General features: G+C 47.0%; 1 protein-coding gene across 3 annotated transcripts in view; it reads right to left on the bottom strand.

The window, feature by feature from the left end:
- SLC23A2 (solute carrier family 23 member 2) overlaps positions 1–23,790 on the bottom strand; it is a 128,028-nt gene that overhangs the window by 92,451 nt on the left and 11,787 nt on the right. For 2 of the 3 annotated variants that reach the window (XM_075563965.1, XM_075563967.1), the window contains exon 2: positions 9,821–9,947. The exons of the other annotated variant lie outside the window; for it this stretch is intronic. The gene's annotated coding sequence lies outside the window, so the exon portion shown is untranslated. The remainder of the gene's footprint in view (positions 1–9,820; positions 9,948–23,790) is intronic. 3 annotated transcript variants of the gene reach the window in all.

Raw genomic sequence — 23,790 nt, forward strand, 5'->3', positions numbered from 1 at the left:
GTGCAGCAGGAGTCCTGAGCGCAGCGCAAAGGGCAGTCCAAAGCTCTCATGCAACCTTGGAGTGAAGACTCAGAATTTGTTGCAACAGGTCTGCCAAGCCCATCTGTAGTGATTGCCTCATACCCTCCGTGGAAGCAAGTGGGCAGATGCGTAACAATAGTTGCCGTGACTCAGTGCACTGTGAGGTAGGCAGACAGGAAGCTGAGGGAAGCGCACTAATCTGATGACTTCTTTCCTTAATGAACTAAGAGCCCGAGGTCATCGTTGAGAATAGAAGCAGGCCAAGGAGGCGATGAAGGCAGGAAAGGATGAGTCAACAGAGGGGCATGGAAAGGAAAGGGCAAACCACCTACGGGCCTAGTAAGGCCAGGAACCCACAGCGGAGAAAGAGCCCTGGCTACCTGCTTTCTCTCCAGAGTTCAACAGACGAGGAAGAATGTTTTAAACAAATAAATACCAGTGGGGCTGCTCGGTTTCTGAGGGCAAGGCCACGCAGCCAGTAAGGATGCCGAATACGGGTAAGAGGACGATGATGACAGTCTATGGAGTCCACTGCAGGTCAAGAAGGAAGGAAGAAGTCAAAGAACACCAAGGTCTCTGAGGACCAAGGTGCACCAGAGGAGAGGAAATCAGACTCATGAAGGACACGATGCATGCGGAGCTAAGATTTCTGCAAGCCTAAAACTCCAAGATTCTGAGATGATCAGGACCATTGACGCTAGAGTGAATGGGACATAGAAGTCATGGGGTGAGGGGGGAGAACCCAAAAAAATAATGTGAAAGGGACAGTAAGGTTTGGAGGCTAGATAGATCATCCCAGATGACGCTGGAAGACACAGTGGCAGGAAAAGCAAGCAGCCAGGAGCCAGTATTCTCACGATTCATAAAGAATGGCCAAGAAGCTGCTCAGTGGTGGTGAAGGGGGTGAAGGGAAGGTGGAATCAAAATACTGGTAGGTACTTTACGAGTCATTTTTTTAAGTCAGCTCGAGTCAAGCTGACTATAGCTCCTGACGACCTCGTGCGTCCCCAAGGAGAACTGTGGCCACAATATTGCCGATAGAAAGCCGATCGCCAGGGCTCCCATCTGAGCATCTCTGGGTCCACTTGAACGCCCAGGGCACCCTCAAAAGCCAGTGCTTGCTGTTGTTGTCGTTCTGTGCCCACTCACAGGGACCCTAAGTACCACAGAGTGACACACGGCCCAGTCCCGCGCTATCCTGTCATCGCGCTGAGCCCGCTGTGACAGTCAGTGTGTGGAGCTGACATGTTGAAGGCCTTCCTCTTCCTCAATGACCATCTACTCTCCAAGCACCGTGTCTCTCTCCAGGGACTGGTGCCTCCCGAGAATGTGTTTTCTGAAGAACATTCTGACCGTATCAAACACAGATCTGTTCTTCTGGCTCCAACACTCGAACTCACTGGCACGGAGTCGATTCCCACCCGCGAGAGCAGAGCAGAACTGCCACTGTGCGTTTCCACGGCTGTCTAAGTCTTCACGGGAGCAGACAGCCTCGTCTTTCTCCCTCAGAGCCACTGGTGGGTTCAAACGGCTGACCTTTGGTTGGCAGCTCAACGAGCCAAACTCGTAGCCCACTCTGCCACCTGAGCTCTTCGCTTCTTCGGGCAGTCCAAGCTGTATCCAATATTCACTGCTGACACCACAACTCACAGGCACCGATTCTTACTTCCGTCTTCCACGATTCCCTGCCCAGCTTTCCCATGCAGGTGAGGCAATTGCAAATACGGTGACTTAGGCCAGGAGCTCATTCGTCTTCAAAGTAATATCTTTGATTTTTATCACTTTTAAGGAGCCCTTCCCCCTCCCTGGGGGGCGGACAACAGAAAAGTGGGTGAAGGGAGACATCACTGTAAAATGTGAAAAAATTGTAACATAAATTATCAAGGGTTTGAGGGGAGAGGGGGAAAAGGGAGGGGAAAAATGAGGAGCTGATACCAAGGACTCAAGTAGAAAGCAAATGTTTTGAGAAGGATGATGGCAACAAATGTGCATATGTGCTTGACACAATGGATGGGTGGATTATGCTAAGAGCTGTACGAGCCCCCAATAAAATAATTAAGAGAGAGATAGTCTTTTGCAGCAGGTGTAACCAATGCACTGTCTTTTGATTTCCTGCTGGCTACTTCCATGGGCTAGGATTGTGGACCCAACCTTTTTGCTTGGTAGCTGGTCACTCAGCCGACAGGAGGAGAACTTTTTCTCCTGTAGAGTGGGTGGTGGGTCTCAAATCCCAACCTTGTGGTTAGCAGTCTGAGAGTCAACACAACCAGGCCTCCTCTGGACTGCTGCAACACCTGGAACACACCTATTCACATCTCCCGTTTCCTGTTTGAAATATCAAGTCCTCAGCCAACCTCATCCAGAGCCTTCCAATCAAACCATTCACTCCATCTTTTGCTGTTCCTCCAAGTTCCTGGGCACAATTCATACCAAGTACCCTTCTTTATCCAACTCGATGCTCTTTGTGAGTTTGTAGCAAGGGACCTGTGACCTCTGAACTCATTTGGTGCCTAAGTTTGGGCTAGCAAGAAAGCAAGAGTTTACAGGGTGGAGGGGATATCTGAAAATGTATCCAGGAAACTACCAAGTCAAGCAGGCAGATCGTTGGGCAAACCAGTGCTGGCGCCAGTACAACTAGCCACACACACGTCCAAACAGTCTGCAGGGCTAGAGGAATTCCTACTACTGTCACAATGTCTTTTTAAAATGTGATTCTCACTGCAGTGATCGTGTACAAACTTTCTTGTAAAATGGGAAAAATCCAAGGGAACGTAAATAAAATTAAAATGTATCCTTTGTCATTCACCCATCATGTCCTAAAATTACTAAATAGTGTTTCTCAGTGGCAGGCGGGTGCTTTGACAGACTGCTAGTGGGCACAGTACATCGTTGGTGCAACAACTGAAGATGGCAATTTAGCCATCAAGAATTCTAAAATAACACATAGCCCTTTGACCCAGCAGGTCTACGCTTAAAAGAAATTTATCCTAACGAAATAATTAGAATAGGATAATTTTTTTCATGTGAGAGTGTTCCAATAAACAGTCCTTAGAATAATCCAAAACTGGAAGGAAAAGATTAATGCCTAAGAATAGAAAACAGCTTGATGAAATGTTCTTGTCTTGTGGAGATGCATTGTAACACATGTGCAGGTAGTTCTCCACTCAGACTGCTCCATCGCAGAAAGATCCGTCCTGACATAAACAGAAGGCCTCCCTGTGCTGGGTTTTAGTTTTCACGAATTACTATTGCCGGGATTACCGGTATCTTTAGGAATCCAATCTTTGTCTTTAAGGGTTGGTTGGAAACATCACATCTGAAAATAATAACATCAGCAAACTACACATTGCGACACTAGGCAATGCGTATTAGTAGCAATAAGAGGCACACAAACCAGGGCAGTGACAGATACGGCTTGTTGCAACTCGAGTATATCACACACTACATGGGAATCTGCCCTGGCTGTATTATCAATAGGAAAATCAAGTGTGGAAACCAGACTCCCCTTTGTGTGTAGCTGTGTTTTACTGGCTGGATCATAGCGGATTATGGAAAGCATCACAAAAGCGGGGGGTTTTAGAACACTAAATGGTGCTCAGTCAAGACCTGCACGTAAGCTAGTAAGTTTGAACAGAACAAAGGAACGCGGCACCGTTTACAATCAGGACAAGCGCATGGCATTGTATTTGTACTGCTTGCACAATTCTGAAACCCTTCCACGCTGCAGCCATTCGCCCTGTTGATTCGATCTGTACACTGAGCAAGTTGGCCCGTATAGAGAAGCTGGGAGCCTTAGGGGTGGAAGAAGACTCATTAACAACCTACAATATGCAGATGACACAACCTCGCTGGCTGACAGTGATTTGCATCCACTGAAGTGATTCCTTTGAAATGATGCGCTTGCTTGCTGGCAGTGGCTTGGTGCGTTGACCTAGCAGTCCGGAAATCAAAAGATATATTTCAGTGGGCAAATCTACTGTCAAATACCTCACACTGAAAAGCACAGGCGTCACTTGGGAGACTGACGTAAGCATGACTCGAGTCATGGTACTTTCCACTACCTCGTATTCAGGTGAAAGCTGGGCGATGAATAAATAAAGAAGACTGAAGAAGAATGGAAAATAACATTGAATATAACAACATGGATGCCTGAAGAATAACCTGCTTTGAATAAGTACAGCCAGGTGTCTCCTTCGAAGGGAGGATGTCAAGACTTAGTCTCATGTACTTTGGACATATTCAGGTGTGGGGAGGGGGGAGGTTCCTGGGCATCCTACTTAGCAAGGAGTCGATGAAAATGCTGAAGAGCCCCCCCCCCCCCAGGAGAAGGACTGACCTTGTTGCAGCTGCAACCATGAGCTCAACTATAGCAATGATAGCAAAGCAGCACAGAGCCAGGCCGTGTTTCCGTCTGTTGTCCCACAGCATTGCTGGGAGGCAGAACCAGCTCACTGACACCACACAGAAAAAATGGACGAAAAACGCCCTATCGGTAAGCGGTTATCGCCAGATGACAGAAGTACAGGCAATCGGGCTCTGATTTTTTCCTCCTACAATGTATTGGCACTGCTTGCATTAAATTTACAACCTCCAGCCATTACCTAGTGGCAATACTCACACACACACACACACACACACGCGCGCGCGCAAAAGAAAAAACAACAACCTTAAACTGGAAAGAGAACTTCAGGTCCCCTGAACTAGTGCTGAAGAAATCGCCCACACTGACAAGGCCAATGACCCCCGAAACAGCAGCCAGGCGGGCCAGTGTCTCTCCTCTAACCAGACCCCTCAGGCCATCCTGTTCAAGGACCCACGTGCAGCTGGCACTTGAGTAACTAAGGAAAACACAGACTGGTCAGAGATCAGTTCTCTAGCACTCTGCAAATCTACTGTGCTGGGCAAACACGTGACTTGCCTTATTCTCAATGCCATCTCTTCCCAAGGCTGTGTGATCTAACATCAGTTACAGTCTTCACATGCCCCAAGTTTTAAAACTACCTTAAATTAATATATATATAGATGTATTAGCTTTACGAAATTGTTGAGTAAATTATTGACTGTTAAGAATTTTTCCTACTTCTTGAGCCATGGAATGAAGAATGCTTTACCATCTAGAGATACCAATCCAAGAATTGACGCATTGAGCTTGTTCAGAAGCATTCTCCCAGCAATGGGAAACCTCCACATTCAACAAGTTAAAAAGAGAGAGAGAGAGAAAAGGGAAGTTTCCAGCAGCATCATTCAATTATGAGTCTGTCTCATTACGCAGTCCCTCAAATGGAGGTGGCTTACATTACGAAATACAAAAAATTTCAAAAGCTTAGAAATTAAACATATCACTCAGTGTCAGGCAAAGCAATGTGCGTCTAGAGTTCTGCAGGAGTGGCAAGCCTCAAGTGCCCAGTGAGCAGGGTCAATCCAAAAGAGATGTGCTGCAGGTATAAAACACACACATTCCCCCAAGAGTTACTATGTGTCTTAGGCTGAGTTCCCTGGGGGAGCAAAATCAATGATGTATCTGTATATATAAAACAGACACACAAAAATAAAGGAAAAAATAGATATGTATGTCATGTACATCTAGAGAGAGGTTGCAAGGCATGGTTCATGGAGTTGTGCACATGGATAAGTCCCGAATCTGGACACCAAGATAGCAGCTTCTTCTAAATCTACATGTGAGACACCAGGCTGCTGGCTCAAAGTCCCAAGAACCAGCCTTTCTCAGGTCTAACTAACCCCCTTCTCTTCCTTGTGCTGGAAGTGTGAGAAATTAGGAAAAAATCAGATGCAAGAGCAAAAGAGGACAAGCTTTGCAGGACCATCCAGATATGAGGGAGCTTCAAAAACTTCCGTTCTTTTAACCCCATCTTTCTCGAGCTTGTGAAACACCCTCGTCCACTAGAGAGAAGCCGCGACCCCAGCAAACGCCGACATCCTAACACGGAGGGTAAGTGCCTATCACTGAGAATCACGGCCTCATCACGAAGCAACAAAAGAAAGTAAACGAGGCATCGATAATTTTGTATTGATGACATTGAAATGATCATCCTTTTCACACGGTGGGTCATAAGGATATTTACTAAAATTAATGCCATCGGTTATATTTTAACATTTTTTTCATGTGGCTCCTACTAGAAAGATGCACATTTGGCTTCCAGCATCATTCTAGGGGCCAGGCTTGGCCCAGGGAGAGAGAAAGTCAATGCTACTTGGTGACGAGGACCAGACTGCACAGTGAACTTTATTTTACACACACAGAGTGAGTGAGGGCCAGAGAGCGCCCCATATGCTTAGTCCACGCATCAAAACAAACGACATCAACACTCCTACGAGCAGCTTTGCCTTTTGGCACCGTGATAGAGGGGACCGGGCGCCACTCCCTGATTTCTCACCCACACGGCACAAGGAGGAGTAAGGCGTGGGTCAGAGCTCAGAAAGGCCAGAGCAGAAATCCAGGTGTCAACCCCAAGCTTACACTGGCAGTTCAAAAAGGGAACCCGGGGCTCTGGAAGCTCAGAACCAGGATGAGAAATCTAAGTAAAACACGGCAGTCATCAAAGGGTAAACAGGACTCAAATCCAGAGGGACTTTACAAACTGTCAAGCCGAATGTTCTGGTTTCAGATGTCAAACCTAAATCTAAACATCTGTCTTTCGAAAGAATGAGCACAGATGAGATGGAGCACACAATTATTAGCTTTGTTTTCCTCCCAGGCCAACAGGAAAGTTGGAAAGTAACGTGGGCGATTGATAAACAGCTGGGCTCCATCCAACACGAGCATGTTGACTGTTGGACATGTCCCCCTGAAAGGGTTCGAGTTTTGCTAATCTGCTTGGGAGCGCTTTCAGAGTTACGGGCACACACCGATCCCATCTCCCTCCCTCACCTTCTTATGTAAGCTCGGTAATCACTGTGAAGTGTTGATGGAAGTTTTTGAAACTATCCAATTTCTCCAGTAAATATTTAATTCTCTTGTTTCTACTGACCAAGCTGTAAACAACCCACACTTTTACATAACGTGTTTGGTAATGAGAAAGAGAGATGTTGGCGTCAATAGCACGCAGAGTCCACAAACCAAAAAATGCCATGATTGCCAGGCACAGAGAGGCCTGGAAAAGCAGCTGCCAATAAAACGGAAGTTTTCCTCTCTGCTCAAAAGGTTTGGACCCAGTTTGTATCCAGCATGCCGCCTGCAGGCTCCCGAGGAGCCAGCTGGTGCTCTTAGCGAAGAAGGCCCAGGGCGTGCTTTGTCACCTGTGTGTGCTCTAAATGAGAACCAGCCACTCAAACCAACTCCACTGCCCCTCTGTCCATTTCAACTCCCAGCAGCCCCGCAGGGCAGGGCAGGGCAGAACCGCTCCCAAGGGTTTCCCCAGACTGTAAATCTTTACAGGAGCAGAGCCCCACCACCGCCATCTTTCTCCTGCGGAGTGATGGGTTTGAACCACTGACCTTGGGGTCCGCAGCACAACTGGTCACCGCTATGCCACCGGGGGGGACTTAGTGACAAACCTAAAGAGTGCTAAAAACTGCTCTTTCTCCATTTCTTAAGGTCATATGACTTAAGGTCTTCATTGATGTGCTCCAAGAAAAGACAATGGGCTAACCCTACGGCTAACCTGCGAGGCTTCAATGAACGAAGTCAACCACCCAAAACACAAAACAAAGCAAACACCAGTGGCCATCACGGAGACCTTGACTCACGGTGCTGTCGTGTGTGTCAGAGGCTGCAACAACTAGTGAATAAAAGGAGAAACACCCGTAGCAATTGTGCCCTATCGGTCATGAAGACCTTGAGTGTTCAGCGGCACCAGAACACAACAAGGCTTGGGACGGTCAGAAACGGCTTTTGGAACTGGAGCCCGGGCTGGGCCTTGAAAGGAGGAGAGGGTCAGGAGATGCCGCGGAGGTGCTGAAGAAAGCATGTGTGTGCTGAGTTGCTAGTGCCCTGGAGACAACGGACGGTCAGAAGAGCCTCAGAAGTCAAAAGCAAGCACTTCATGAAACATGAGTTCCTGAGCAGGTAGTGAACGGAGACACTGTCTACCCTCAAGGCTAGATGCTGCTGTGTTCACAATCCAGTTATAAAGGTCCGGCAGGTAGGCCAAGGGCGTGACAGCGTGACAAAGGTGCACAAAGGGAACAACCTCAAAGGGGGTAAGAAAAAAACTCCAAAATCAAAGACTTGGTGTCAAAAATGACCTTCAACCAGAGAAAAGGAGCACACCTTGTGGGAAGAATTTAGAAAATGGCCTTGCCAATGCAAACCATGCAATCTGTTTGGGCAGGCGTCATCTGAATTCATGGGGGCATGGACATTTGACAAATGTCCTCGAAGGCCACTAGAGATTCGAGAAACACTCTGTGAGGGAACAGAATAGAGGGACCCATTTGTGGACTAACTTACAAACGTGGTAACTGAAGCCTAGAGTCCTGGGAGACGGAGCTGCCTTTCCCTCAACCCCAGGACCCAACAAAACTGGTCCTTTTAAGAGCTGACATGTGCAATTGGTTGGTTGGTGGTGGCTTACACAAACGCCACGCCGAAAACCCAGAATGGAAAGGAACGCACCGGAATGTTCATCGTGGTTCCAGCAGGTGAGCGGGCCAAGAAGAATGCGTTCTTACTAATGTTTATCATTTCCCAAGCTGTCTGGTTTTGTTTGCTTTTTGTAACTGTAGTAAGACTAGAGTGCTTGTTATTAAAGAATTAAAATGTCCTTCAGAAAGGAATGGTCCCATCTGTGCCTCTGTGAAAACTCTTAAGACGGTATAACTAAACAGCACCTCTTACTGTATGGAAATTTAAAATAAACAAAAACAATGACACAGTATTTAACGCCCACGGTAGTGGGTAAATTTAGTTTCAACAAAACAGCTTGTTGGAGTAGAATGTGTCAACAGGAATATTGATTATTATAGCCTGTGAAGGATAATTTGCAGGGTTCAATTAAAACCAAAAAACTTTCCCACAATTTACCCATGGCTGGTCTCCCCCAAAATCATGTGTACTTAAGTTTCACTGCATGTTTGTTTTTTTAATGTTTATGAAATCCAGGGTAGGCAAATCTATGGAGACAATAACTGGATTAATGATTCCTTGGGGGTTTGGCAGGGATGTAGGTGGGGGGGAAATGGGGAGTTAATAATGAGTACAAGATTGAAGAAAATGTTCTCAAAGTGATTGTGGGCATGCCTGTGCAACTCTTTGTGATGTGACTGAATTATTAAGCTGCGTATACAAATTATATGCTAATAAAACTGTTGGGGGGGGGGGAGTTTCACTGCAGCATTGTTTATATAGCACAAAAAAAGAAGTAGAAGTGACCAAAATGTCTCCCAGGAGGACACTAGCTTTGACATGAAAGTGGGGGTGGGAGGGAATAAGGAGGTAAAAAAAGAAATGTTTCTTCATAGCGCATATGTGTTTCATCTCGCTGACTGAATTACAGGGTACCTGGAGAGGGACAAAGGAGGTGTGAATCTCTTTATCTCCACAGGCCCCCACCAGCAGCGGGTACCCATAATGCTTACTGACTGCGTAGGAAAATAACAAATATGTGAAAAGAAAACTGAAAATATTGACCTCCTGCCTTGTCATTATGAAGGGCAAGACTGTGCCTGTTTAATCTACTTATAAAGTAGATTTAAAAAGTCCCTTACCTTACTGGTAGCATTAACCAGAGCTCATTGCACCCGGGATGGAGCGCTGAGACCCTGCCTGACGTGTGCACAGGGTGAGGTCAAGCACAACTCTATCAGGGGTGCAGGGCGCGCGCGAGCGTGTGGGACGCACCTAAATGATGTGGCGGAGGCCTGTCCATGTGCTTCCAGTGACAAGTCGCTGAGCTACATTTCCTTGGGTTGCACGAGGTCCCAGCTCAAGGCCACGTGAGGGAGTCCCGGTTAGTAGTCAAGACCAGCTAGAGAAAAACAAATCGTACATTAAAATAAAACACAAGAACGAAAGCTAGCCGGCGGCGGGCGGCCCACGCGAATGGCGCCTGTGTTTCCCTCGGCCAGCCTGGATCGGAGACCGTGCCCTATGACTACTTGGCTCTTAAAGAACCCCTCCGAGGCCCCAGCCATCCCTGGAGGAGAGCTCTTCAGAAGGCAACTGCACAAAATACTTCAGAAAGCCCTCTGGAACACCCCTGAAATGCAACTTTGCCCTCTGCTGGGCTTTCCTCATTGACAAAATTTCCACTCCATGTTCCCGAGCACAGGCCCAACCCAGAACACCCCCCACCCCCCACCCCAATGATGTGCTAAAAAGAAAAGGTCTCACATAGGTGTTAGGCTTTGTGCTAAGCAACAAACCATGTAACATAAAATTCTTATCAGTCCTCAGGCCCAGGAACCACTTGACCCACACTTGCAGACAAGAGGATTGAAAGGGTGAGGCCTTTCAGTCAAGGTTACAGAGCTTAGGAGAGCTGCCAATGGGCTGAGGGGGGGGGGGGGTTTAGAACCCAGGACGTGTGAGCAAAGTCTTCCTGCAGTACCTATTTTGGTGCTGCTAGCTGCCCGTGAGGGGGCCCTGGCTTATGGTGACCCCAAGAAAAACGAAACACAGTGCTTGCCAGCCATCAGCCACCCTCGTGATCAGCTAGAGGCCACCTTGACCCACACGCTTTCCATTGGCTGGTTCTTGAAAGGTGACCCCCCACCCCCACCCAGGCCTCTCTTCAGTCCGTCTAAACCTGGAATGCCATGGAAACCTGTCCAGCACTGCAGAGCAATGGATCACTTCTCTTAGGTGACCGAGTGGGACGGTGCAATAGGTGCTAGTGTGGGCCACCGAGGGGTTGCACGGCTTGCTGACGGTGTGAGTTAGGTGCATGGAACGAACCCTGCACAGTTCAGAAAGTCCTAACTCACTGCCGCCACTTGATTCCGACTCGCCGTGACCCTACCGGACAGAACCGCCCTGTGCGCTTCGGAGATTTTAAAGCTTCACGGGGCTTTACCTTGAGAGGACTAGAAAGCCTCCTCTTTCGCCCGTACAGTGCCTGGTGGTTTTGAACTGTTGACCTTGCGGACAGCAGCACAGCACTTAACCAACTATGCCACCAAGGCTCCCCTGCTGAGTTGGGACAATGAAAAAATACGGTGTATGGAAATTGAATGAAGAGATTGGTCCATTTTGTCAACCCAGCAGCCTTTAAACAAGCCATCTCAGAGATGAAAAGGAGATATAAGCACCAAAACCAAGAGAAACAAATGTTCCTTGGAGTCAGGGTCACTGTGCTGGGAACCTCCTAGACCCAAGAGAGGGCTGTCACGCCAGCAAGGGTGAGGGGACAAGTAGCCGTGGCAGGCAAATAGCAGCCACAGAGCAAGAAAGCTGAGCGCCTTTGGGCATGCGGCTTGATGGCAGAGTGAGGCACCTCTGGGCACTTGGCTGAGCTGGACTCATCAATCTATGCAGCTAAAAGGCTGAGTGCCTTGGGTCCGAGGCTCACCAGTGAATCGAGGTGCCTCTGGGCACTTATCAATGGCGCTAAAGAGCTTTGTACCACTTATTCAACCTAAGCAGAGATTGGGTGGTCTCACAGGGCCAAGGGCCAGAGAGAAGCCCGCCTGCAGGCACAGCTGAGAGGAGGTTGTCCTGATCCTGATACTGAATTGTAACCTGTTGCACTTCCCTAATAAATGTCCTAACCATGAGGATTTGTCTGTGCATTCTGAGTGGCCACTGCAAAGAATTACCAAACCCAGCAGAGACACGGTGTGCCATGGGAGGGGTGTTCAATGACAGAATTGGTAAAAAGGTTAGAGAGGCAATTCTGACCCCGCCCTCCGAGGAATCAGCCTTGGTCTGGTTAAGCTGACAATGACTCTCTTCCTCCTTGTAAAGTTAGACTGGAGGTCTGCTCCTCCGCCCAGCCATCTTAACAATACCAGAGACATACTAGTCTCTACTGATGGGCAGGGTGGTCATGCAACAGGTGCACGGGCCAGGGATTGGACCCAAGTCCCACGCAGAAGGCAAGAATCCTCCCACTGAACCAGCGACAACCTAGTGGACTTAAACGCAGGCACACGCATAAATTCCATATGAAGGAAACGTTTGTGGAAAAATGGAATGAAAGGTTAATGGGATTTTTCCACAAATGTTTTAAAGCCCCCCTAGTAAATTTTTTAAAAGCAGGATCATACTGTACATATTGTATAACTTGCATTTTTCCAACATCAACATACATGACTTTCGTACACATGATTGCTTAACTTATTCTAAGCAATTCCTTTCCAGATTCCTTTGTCTTCATAGTCATTCCATGATGCCCCCTCCCAATGACTCTTGACTGATGATGTTGCCTCTGTGACTACCTCTTGACTTTGCTCATATTTAATAAACAGCTTAATTTAGACTCATGGCTCTGGAAGCTTTTAATGGTAGAACTACGCGATTTGCTTCTTTGGGGGAGTGGTGGATTTATACGTAAAGCAGAGGAGCCTATGTGCTGCGGTGGGTTACACATCGGACTGTTCACTCCAAGGTCAGCAGTTTGAACCCACCGGCTGCTCCCGCAGAGAAAGAGGAGGATTTCCATTCCTGGAAAGGTGTACAGCCTCGGGAACCCACAAAAACAGGTCAACTCTGCTCTACAGGGTCGCTGTGAGTTGGAACAGAGTCGGTGGTGGTGTGTTAAGAGTTATGTAAAATAGGTTTTTCTTTTTAAGTATTTTGAGAAAGAAAAACATCAATTTCTCTATTCAGCTTCTCATCGCTTAAAATAAATAATGCTCCCCCCCCATCCAAAATAACAGAAGATCAATGTTTAGTTTCTGAAACTTTGCATAAAAAAAATACAAGGTAGTAAGAAGAATTTCGCTTGTGGTCTAATTTACCTTGGGGACCATGGACAAATGCTGCCGCTGACTCACTCTAGAACTAACAGTAGAGCCCAAAGATTCTCAGAACCAGTACCTTCCCACGAGAGACACGTGTCGGTGTGTCTGATTAAACTCGTGCTGCGCCTTTGTTTGCAGGGAAGCAAGCTCAGGGCGAGGTACACCAGCAATTTCTGGGGCAGCTACCCAGTCAGTCTCTGTGGGTTTCTGTATTGCGAAATTCTCAGAGATACAGGTGTGGGGCACGTGCTTCATTCAATAACTACTGAACTGGGCGTTCCTGTGCACCTTACAATAACCTAACTTAAAACACAGACTTCGACTCAGTCTTTTAGAAACATCCTCTCGACTCATGAACCTGGTTTTAAGAAGCTTTAACATAGTCTTAAGACGCTTTACAAGAAGGTGATTAAAACACAATCATTTTAATCATCTTTTTGCTCGCACATCCCCAGTGCAGCCTGCGAAAGCCCACACTTGGGCGGGACTGCCTTGTTTTCCCAGTGTTGAATTTTCCACCTTGGACAGGGCTGGTCCTGCTACGTTTCTGTCTCGCTTTTTCGACAAGACGGAACTTCAAAGCATCTATGGAAAATTCCCCTTGTCTTTTAATTCGCTTTCTCCACAAACTTTTTTGAAGTCCCTCATATAGTCTTTTCGTAAAACTTCTTGGCATTACAACTGACAGGATAAACGCCAGGTGTGGGAGGTAAAAGAGATTGTGTAACTTTTACAATTTGCTTTATATCGTCTTTTTAACATGTAAGAAGGAACTTCAAAATGTCTATGGAAAATTTCCTTGTCTTTTAATTCTATTTCTCCACCATCATTTTTTCTGAAGTCCCTCCTATATTCTTTTTGTAAAACTCACTGGCATCACAACTACGGTGCTGGAGAAGGCTCATCGACTGCAGAGAGGTCTGTCCTGGAAGAAGCGCAGCCAGCATGGCCCTGAGAGGCAAGGATGGGGGACTGTCTCTCAGGTAATTTGGACCAGTCCCTGGAAAAGGACACCATGCTCGGTCACGGGGAGGGGCAGGAAGACCCTGGATGAGGTGGACGGACACAGCGGCTGTCTCGGTGAGAACGTGACGATGGTGCAGGGCTGCGCGGGGTCCGTGTGCACAGGCTCACTATGAATTGGACCCCACTGCCCAGCACCTAACGTAGAGACAAGAGATAAGAAAAGGTTCCATAGGGGGAAACGAAATTAACACAATGCTATTTTAACGACAAATCACAGAAAAACGCTGAGAGAGCAAGTGAAAGTACCATGCCCCCAAGAAAGATTTGTTTTGGGAAAGTGTTTTTAGTTTCTGTTTTTTGAAGCTGACTGGTAAAATGAGTGTTTGGAGGGACTGGCTTTCTGCTTCACTGGACAAACATCTGCTAGGAGAACACAGATTGGGTTAGCGTCTGACATTGGGGAAAAGGAAGTCAAGGAGGAGGACAAAAACACAGTCGAGTTATCAGGACACAGCCTTGAACTTCTGCCACCACCAGCCAAAGCCCTCTGATTAGCAGGTTCCGCCTCCGTCAGGAAAGAGGAAACGTTACCCTGCAGACAGACTGCGAGGCTGGACTCATAGATGCCGCGTGCGAGCAGCCAGTGGCAGGAAGTGGCCCCTTGGGGCAGTTACAGGAAGCAGACGCTCCCCGACCACGGCTCACAGGGATGCCCAGTGGGTTTCCGAGACTGTCGCTGTTTAAAGGAGTACAAAGTCCAGTGTGCTGGTGGTTTCAAACTGCCCACCATGTGGATCACAGCCCGATGCGTAACCGCCACACCACCAGGCCCACATCACCAAACAACTCCCCACAGATTTCTGCTGCTCCTCAATCGGGTTTACAAACGCAGCGCATGTAGTCATTCTAGATCCGCGGGTCTCAACCTGAGGGTCTCGACCCCTTTGGAAGTCGAACGGCCCTTTCACAGGGTCGCCCAATTCATAACAGTACCAAAGTACAGTTATGGAGTAGCAGCGAACCGTACTAAAGGGTTGTGGCATTAGGAAGGTTGAGAACCACTGTTCTAGATGATTTCATAGAAGGGGGGAAAAATCAAAAAACATCGCCAATAAACTGGTGGGGGCGCAGATGATGTAGAATTGTAGTTTATCAAGTTCTTTAACATCTGCCCCCTCATCATTCCTAGAAAAGGGGGTGTTTGCACTTCACAGGAAACAAACCTCAATGCCATTGTCTGACTCTGGGTGACCCTGGGTTTCCAAGACTTTTAATCTGAAGTCTTTACTGGAGTCAAAAACCTCATCTTTCTCTGGTGGAGTGGTGGCAGGTGGTTTCAAACTGCTCACCTTGAGGCTCAAAGGCCAACTTGTAACCACCAGGGATCCCACAACGGTGGGAAAGTTAGACCCTCCGGGCCATCCATGAGCCGGAATCTCTGGGGAATTAATGCAGGTCAATGCTGAAAAACCTGAACAGAACGCCTGATTTAAAAAATAAAAATAAAAGATACTGAATATATCGGGAAACAGGCCAAACCCTGAACGCTAAGCATACATCATACTTTCACATTTTGTTTGCATCTATCAAAGGGTGTGTGCTTGAAAATCTTGAAGAAATGGCAACCGTGTGAATGAAACGAATCTTGGAGAATCCAAGCAAATGGCAACGGAAGAATGGATTTGGATGATAAAATGTGAGAACTATTTTCAAAAAGGTTTAATGGTCACAAGTCAGTCATTTCTCAACCTTCACGGTAAGAAGAGGGAAACGGAATCTTTACCACTGGACACAGCACAAGGAGCAAACAGTAAGTTACTTGTTAAGTTATTCCTCAATTTTCTTTTTTTTTAAATTTTTTTTTATTCCTCAATTTTCATGCTTAACGTATGCGAATGGAACCGCCAAAGAATGAGCACAGCGGGGGGGGGGTCTTCATTTCTTTCATCCGTGTGTTCAGTTCTTTTACTAACTATAAAGGGCCTCTTGGTTTGTTTTGTTTTTTGTTTTTACTAGTAGTATACCTTTGAAAAATACATCTCCAACAGATATTAAAACACTAATCCTTTGTCATGCTGCAAACATTTCCCCAGAAAAAAAGCATATCATTGCTTTTCCATGTTGTTTATATCGCTCAGCATAAAGAATTTTTTACCCTCTTTAGTCAACTCTACTTTGCAATTTCCTCTATAATTTTCCTCTTAGAGCGTCCGCCCCCATTCCCAGATTAGAGAACTATTCACCAAGATTTTCAGCAACATGTTTTTTAGTCAAATTCATTTAAAAATAAGTAATAGCCCATCCTTTTCCCCAAAATCACGGTAATCGAAGGAAAGTAGACAGGCCTTTCTACTCAGTCAAGAATTACAGCCTCGGAATGGACACTGGTCCAGAGAAGAGTTCTCGACACGTGGGATCCAGGACAGATACACCCCTCACATGTAACAGTGGGAGTAGCGATCCCATGAGGGTAGAAGAAAGGTGGGCGGAGAAGGGGAAACCAAACACCATGGTCCATGTACATCACCCCGACAGCAGCGAGTGTGCTTTGGTTTTTCCCTAACTTAGGAGTCCCGGTGGTGGTATCTCGTGGTAGTGGTTCAAACCCACCAACCGCCTGTCGGAAGATGAGGCAATCGGCTCCTGTAAAGGTTTACAGCCCCAGAAACTCCATCTAGGGCAGCTATGGGTCAGAATTAACTCCATGGCAATGGACTTGGTTTGGGGGTTTCCTCAATTCCGCATGTTTAACCCCGTGTTACAAATGGAGTAACAAGAAAAACGAAGGCTTCATCTACTTGGTAATACATAAAAACCTAAGGAGAAATGCCACCTGATTTATATTCTTGATAAAATGACTAAATTGACAGCAAGACCCAGTGGCAATTCTCAGTGGCCGAAGGTCACCCTCAGCTAACACAAAGGATTCTATCTTCTGTTTTTAATAAATGGTGCTTTCCTCTTTGAGCAAATGCTGTCAAATGCCAGCTACCTTGAAAAACCTATATTTTTTATATTGATAAGGTCTTAAACAAGTCTTTATATTAATAGTTTTTCAGTCTTAGAAGGATTCATTAAATTGTTTTTAACATGTAAAAAAAGAATTTATTTACCCTGTGCTGAGCCCTTGGTATCAGCTTCTCATTTTTCTCCTCCCTCCCTCATGAACCCTTGATAATTTATAAATTATTATTTTTCATGTCTTACACTGCCTGTCTCCCTTCACCCACTTTTCTGTTGTCCATTCCCCAGGGAGGAGGTTATATGTAGATCATTGTGATCAGTTCACCCTTTCTCCCCACACCGAACCCTTACCCTCCTGGTATCACTACTCTCATTTTTGGTCCTGAGGGGTTTATCGGTCCTAGATTCCCTGTATTGCCAGCTCTTATCTGTATCATTGTACATCCACTGGTCTAGCCGGATTTGTAAGGTAGAATTTGGATCATGATAGTGGGCAGGAGGGAGAATTAAATAGCTAGAGGAAAATTGTATGTTTCATCATTGCTACACCGCACCCTGACTGGCTCGTCTCATCCCTGAAACCCTTCTGTGAGGGGATGTCCAGTTGCCTACAGATGGGCTTTGGGTCTCCACTCCACACTCCCTTCATTCGCATCAAAACAATTTTTTTGTTCTTTTTGATGCCTGATCCCTGATCCCTTCGACACCTCATGATCACACAGGCTGGTGTGCTTCTTCCATGTGGGTTTTGTTTTTTCTCAGGACACAATTCCACTGGCACCTATTTCCCCCATAGTTCTGACCTTCACCAATGCCAATGTTTTTTACATGACAACTCCCAACATCATTGTGAACTGCCTGTACAGTCTTCTACGCTCGCTCCGTTTCCCGTGATGAACAGCAAGGTCACAACAATTCCTGAGAAACATGGGAATACGCGATGGTACCTTGTGGGGTTGACAGTGGGTGGGTTGAATCTGAAGGTGTATGAATAGTTGAATGAAAAACTAGGATCTCACTCTGCAAAGCTTCGCTTCACAATAAATTGTTTGAAAGAAAAATCCTGGAAAAAAATCTACACTCTCCAGGGATTCTGTAGAGTGGTCTCTAAGCAGATCAAGGACAACCGTACACTAGACACTCTCCCACCGGTTAACAGTCACATCCCTTTAATTCTTGGGAGAACAGCAACGACCTATTAAGAGAAAAACCGAGAAACAGAGCTTGGTAATGCACTGTCCGTGAGAATGACCCAAGGTTGCCCCTAGAAGCAGCTACCGCACAGCCGTCAGCAAATCGGCCCAATCTTTCTGCTCTGGCATCTCCTTGCCGCTCTATCGATGTACAGCAGTAGCACGTCTCCATCCTAGAATATGTGTAGGCCATCTAGCACGGGTTCGTAGACGTTAACACATCTGAGTTTTTTGAGATAACTTATAGCAGCAGTTCTCAACCCCATCAATCCCGTGAAATCACCTGGGAGCTTTGCAATCACCCAGTACCCAGGCTGCACTCCCGGTCAACAGGACCCGAGTCTATGAGGATGAGACCAGGCATCAGCAGCTTTGAAAGTTCTCAGATGACTCCAACTTGCAGTCAAGCTGGAAGAGGTTGATTTGAAGCACATTTTCCAAATAAAAGATTGTGATCGAGAAGAGAGAAAAATGTGGGTTGAGAGGGAAGGGGGTCAGCTTTTTATTTTACTCCCCCCAAACAGAGAGAATGGACTAGTAGACAGGGCTAAAATAAAACACCTCAATGCTTTGTTTCTAGGGGGGATCGACACTGTCTCATGAAATCTGCCGGCTAAAACGCTGTTCTTCTTGGCAACAATACGCAGCCTGATCTACCAAAATCCCATTTCGGCCTTTCTCAAAGAAATCAACAAGCTTCCAGGAAAACTCAAGGAAACCGAGAATAGCCAAAGCAATCTGGAGACGGAAACATGGACTTACACTTTGCCTTGTCGAAACATAATACAAAACTATAGTAACTGCAATAGGGAAGCAAGGGCCGAATAACAGACACATGGATCAATGGAATGGAATCGTGAACCTAGCGATAAAGCCTAATATATAAGGTCAAATAGCTTTAAATAAAGGTACGGGGTCAATTCAATGGGGAAAAAAACTTAGCAAATGGTGATAAGTGAAAATCCACATGAACTTGAATTCCTCCCTCATGCCATCACCAAAAATTAACTCAAAATGGTTTCAGCCGTCCTCCAGGAGCTTGTCTTGTACTGTTGCTTGTGTTATGGGCATCCTATCTTAGAAGCCATTGTCTAACCCAAAGTCATGGAAATCTACCCCTATGCTTACTCTTAGAAACTACTGCCCTGAAATAACCTCAAACCAAAAATATCTTCTGAAGTCATCTTTAAAAACAAACAGTTTAGCTTCCCTGATAAAGAACCTTGAGCGTTTTTAAGCTCTTTTAAGATCACATGGGATCAAAAAAGGAGAGGCGCGGGGGGGGGGGGGGGGGGGGGGGGGGCGCCGCCCTGGTGGCGTAGTGGATTACGCATTGGGTTGTTAACCATAGTCAGCAGTTGAACCCACCAGCTGCTCTGGGGAGAAAGATGACGCTTTGTATTCCCAGATTTAGTCTCAGAAACCGAACGGGGCAATCTACCCTGCCCTAGAGGTAGGTCCCTCTGCGTGCAAACTGACTCAGTAGCTGTGTGTCTGAGTTTGACAGTGAACAACTAGACAAGCGCAACTAGAAAGGAAACTCACGGGCGGGGGGCAGTAAGTTTATGTCAATAACTTTGAAAAGGGTAGGCGTGGTTGACCAACTCAAAGAATATAACCAGTCACTGAATTGTTTGTAGAAACTATTTTCTTCTGCTGTGTTATTTTCTCAGCAAGAAGGATGTTGTAATGTTTTCTCAGCAAGCAGAATGTTTTTAATGGACAATGAACTTGAAGGCACTTCTCCAAAGAAGACAGGAAAGACCCAGTAAGCACGAGAAAAGATACTCAGCATCATTAACTATTAGGAAAATGCCCATCAAAACCACAATGAGATGTCACTTCAGACCCACTCGGATGGCTGTCCCAAGAAAGGCCAGGCAATCACAAGTGTTGGGGGAGGACGGGGAGGACCAGGACCCTTCACACAGTGCTGGACACCCAATTTGGAAAACATAAACCCACTGCCATCAAGTCGAGTCGGACAAATAGTGATGCCGCGGAACACAGCAGAGCTGCCCCCTTTAGGTTTCTGAGGCTGTAAATCTTCGCAAGAGTAGATTGCCTTTTCTTTCTGCAATGGGGCTGCTGATGGGTTCAAACCACTGACCCCAAGACCCAGCAACCCACTCTCAGGTAAACTGGAAGCATATGGTCACACAAAACCTTGTGTACAAAGGTTTGCAATGCCATTATGCACAATAGCCAAAAAGTAGAAATAGCATAGTGTCCATTAACTGAATAAATAAATGAAATGTAAGCTATCCATAAAGAGCCCGGGGTAGGGGTTACAGAGCAGTGGTTAGAGCTCTGCTGCTAACCCAGAGGTCAGCAGTTGAAATCCACCAGCTTCTTGCTCTATGGGCACACAAAGCCGTCTGCTTCCATAAATGTAGAGCCCTGGAAACCCTACGAGCAGTGTGACTGTCACAGGGTTGCCAGGAGTCCGAACTGACTTAAATATATCCAAATAGTGGAATGCTGCTCAGTAACTATTCAGTAACAACTTGAATGAACCTTGAAAAGACTATGCTATGCGCAAGAAGCCAATCACAAGAGACCACATTCTGTAATGATTTCATTTGTATGAAATGTCCAGAATGGGCCAATCTATAGAAATAGAGTATAGATGTACTAAGAGGGTGTGTCAGTCTGGGTACTTTAAGAGAAACAAATCCACAGAAACTCATGTATAAGAGAGAGTTTTATATAAAGGGTAAGTGCACATCAAGAAAACATCCCAACCCATTGCTGCCCAAGCCCACAAATCCAACATTAACCCATATGTCTGACACCAATTCACAAAGTCCTCCTCCATCTCACAAAATACAAACTGTGACGCCGACTGCAGGAGACAAGCTGAATCAGTGAACGTGTAAGCATCTCAGCGCTGGCAGGCGTCTCCACACGGCTGCTCCAGCACCCAGGGCTGCATCCAGGTAAGTCCATGCAGCTTTTCCTCGGGGATGTCTTGCAGGAAGTGAGCCTTGCCAGCTGAAGCAGGGAACTAGCTAAGGCAGCCGCACCCTGGTCTGACCATCGGAAAGCAAGAGACCCGAGAACTAAAAAAGACAAGGCTCACCAAGCCATTTATCCCTCTGCCCTTCAATTAACCTCAAATGTGTCTATCGGACAGGTTGGCACAATAAACTCAGAGGGGTTGAGGAGGTGGGGACAAGGTAGAGAGATGGCTGAGGGTTTCAGGCTTCTCTGGGGGGATGATGAAAATGTTCTGACAGTATACAGTGTTATGGCTGTACAAATCGGTACGCAAACTACACGGGCGAGTTTCACGGAGGCTCATTAGATCGCAATTAAGCTTCTCTGCTTTTGTTTTTTGGTTTTCAACGTTATTCTGGGAGTCAGGTATCCCTTTCCCTGTCCTTCTCACACCCCACTGGGGTTCCCTTTGCCCAAAGTTGAAGAAGTACACAACCATTCTAACTACAAGTCTTACTGCTCAGCAGTCTGCATGCCATGGTCCAGAGCACAAACTCAGTCTAGGGATCCCAAGCAAGAACTCCCTACCACCCATGACGTGGAAGCAGAAAACATTAGAATGCATAGCATTCAGGTTCAGTCTTGTCTTATAGAGCTTTTAGGATGCACAAACACATACACTGACATGAGCGTATGTATATGTATGCGTGCATGCATGCACACGCACACTCGGGGCCTTCAAAAACCGTTTGTGAGAAAATTCCATGATCTTTTCATCCCATATTTCCATGATTTTTTTTGAGGCCCCTTATATTCTGGGTCACCATGTGTCAGAATCGACTCAATGGCAGTGAGTTTGGGTTTTGACTTTTCGTTTGGGATGTGTGACAAGAACATTCACTGTGGCAGTCAAAACTATTCTGGAGAATAGGATTTAAGAAACTGTTAAAAAAAAAAAAAGTAGAAGTCACTAGGGTACATCATCTTAGGCACTAAAATACGTAAATTTGGCCCATGTCTTTAGTGCTGATCCTGCCCCCCAGGGCCTCTGAGAAGGAATCAGAGCAGATTCCGGGGCTCACTCAAGCCAGGGCCCTGCTGGTGTGTCCCCACAGCAGCTCCAAGAGGGCGCAAGGACGCAAATGCCGCACGCTGCACCAGTCATCAGGAAAGCCGGCTGCCCTGAGCTTACGCTGATTCCAGCTGCTGTCAGTAAGCCGGCTCCAGGCAACCACGAGTGCATCACAGGACAAATGTGCTACGCGGCGTTTACAGTGGATGACTGGAAATCAGTTGCCAGCCTTGTCTTCCACGGCAACTCTGGGTGGACTTGACCCTCCAACCTTTCTATTAGCAGCCTAGCACATTCACCATGGGCACCACCACGGGTTCTAATCATCAGAAACTAGGCGGGAAACTGAGGCCTACGGGTGAACAGCCTGGAAAGACAGCACCCAACGTTCTACTTAAAAAACCAAGCCAAACCTCACTGCCGTCGGGCCAATGCTGACTCACAGCAGCTCCCTGGGGGTTTCTGAGACCGTGACTGCTGACCGGAGTAGAAAGAGCAGCCTTTCTCCCGCAGAGCTACTGATGGTTTCCAACTACTGATTATGAGGATCGCGGCCCAACGCGTAACCGGGCCACGGCCAGTGTGGGGTGGTGCAGTGATTAAAGTGCTCCGTGGCACCATGGGAGAATCCTTGTCGTTGCTGTAGGTGCCATCGAGTCGGCTCTGACTCACGGTCACCGAGTGTACAACAAAAGGACGCATGGCCTGGCCCTGCACCATCCTCGCGGTTGCCCCTGTCGCAGCCGCCTGGTCAGTCCCTCTCTGGTTCGCTACCCCTCTGCTGTACCAAGCATGATGCGGTGTCCTCCCCCAGGGACTCTTCTCTCCTGACAACACGTCCAAAGTAGGTGAGACCACGTCTCAAGAGCCTCACTTTCAAGGTGCATGCTGGTATTCCCCCAAAGATTACGGCCTCAAAATACCTTTTCGGGGAAGTCCCACTCTGTCACCTGGGGTCCCTCCCCGTGAGTGAAAATGCTCTCAGTGGCACCCAACCACCACCCTCCAGACGGGGTGGTTGAAAGGAGGAAGTCCGATCGGCGTATCCAGTTTATCTTCACAGGGAATAGAGAACGTAGGGAGAGAAACAGGAACCCAGCAAGCTTCTTAGGGGGAAAGAATATTTTGGAAGGAAGCCCGCACGCACATCACAATTCCTCACACCCAAGACGCACACACTGCAGAATGCGAGGCTCGGGCTAGAAAAGGGGGAGGAAGGCCTGGGGGTGAGCCTCAGGGAACACTGAAGATTCAGTGAAGTCCTTGTGGCAAGACCTTGAAGTTACCCTGGAACCGGCAGGAAGGCTGGCTGTGTGTGCGGAATCAGCAGCGAAGAAGGGGTGTAGATCCCCAAAATGCCTGCGGGGATCACATGGTCTGTCAGTCAAGGTAGCAAGCTTGGGTCATTAGAATGGAAGGAACGTGTGGAACAGAACCTCAAATGCCTTTTTTGAAGGAAAGCAAAAAGACAGACTTAGTGAGTGGCTGAGACTCGAAGGACATCTCTCAAGACGGTCAAATAAACACTGCAGAGACCTAACAGGCGGGTTCACAGAACAACTGAGTACTGGGCTCCTTTAAAAATAAATCATCCATAGGAGACCAGATGGTCAACAACTATTCTAAAACAAGGATGCAAAAGACAGGGAAAATGAGCCACGCAAACAAAGCAGCCAGAAGAGGAAGTGAACGAGACCATTCACGGGCTGCAAGGAATGCAACCAAGGCCACTGGATCATCTGGGTATCAATTACTGACTGGGAGGCTAAGCTG

This window comes from Tenrec ecaudatus, chromosome 12, assembly GCF_050624435.1.
Source record: "Tenrec ecaudatus isolate mTenEca1 chromosome 12, mTenEca1.hap1, whole genome shotgun sequence".
NCBI lineage: Eukaryota > Metazoa > Chordata > Mammalia > Afrosoricida > Tenrecidae > Tenrec > Tenrec ecaudatus.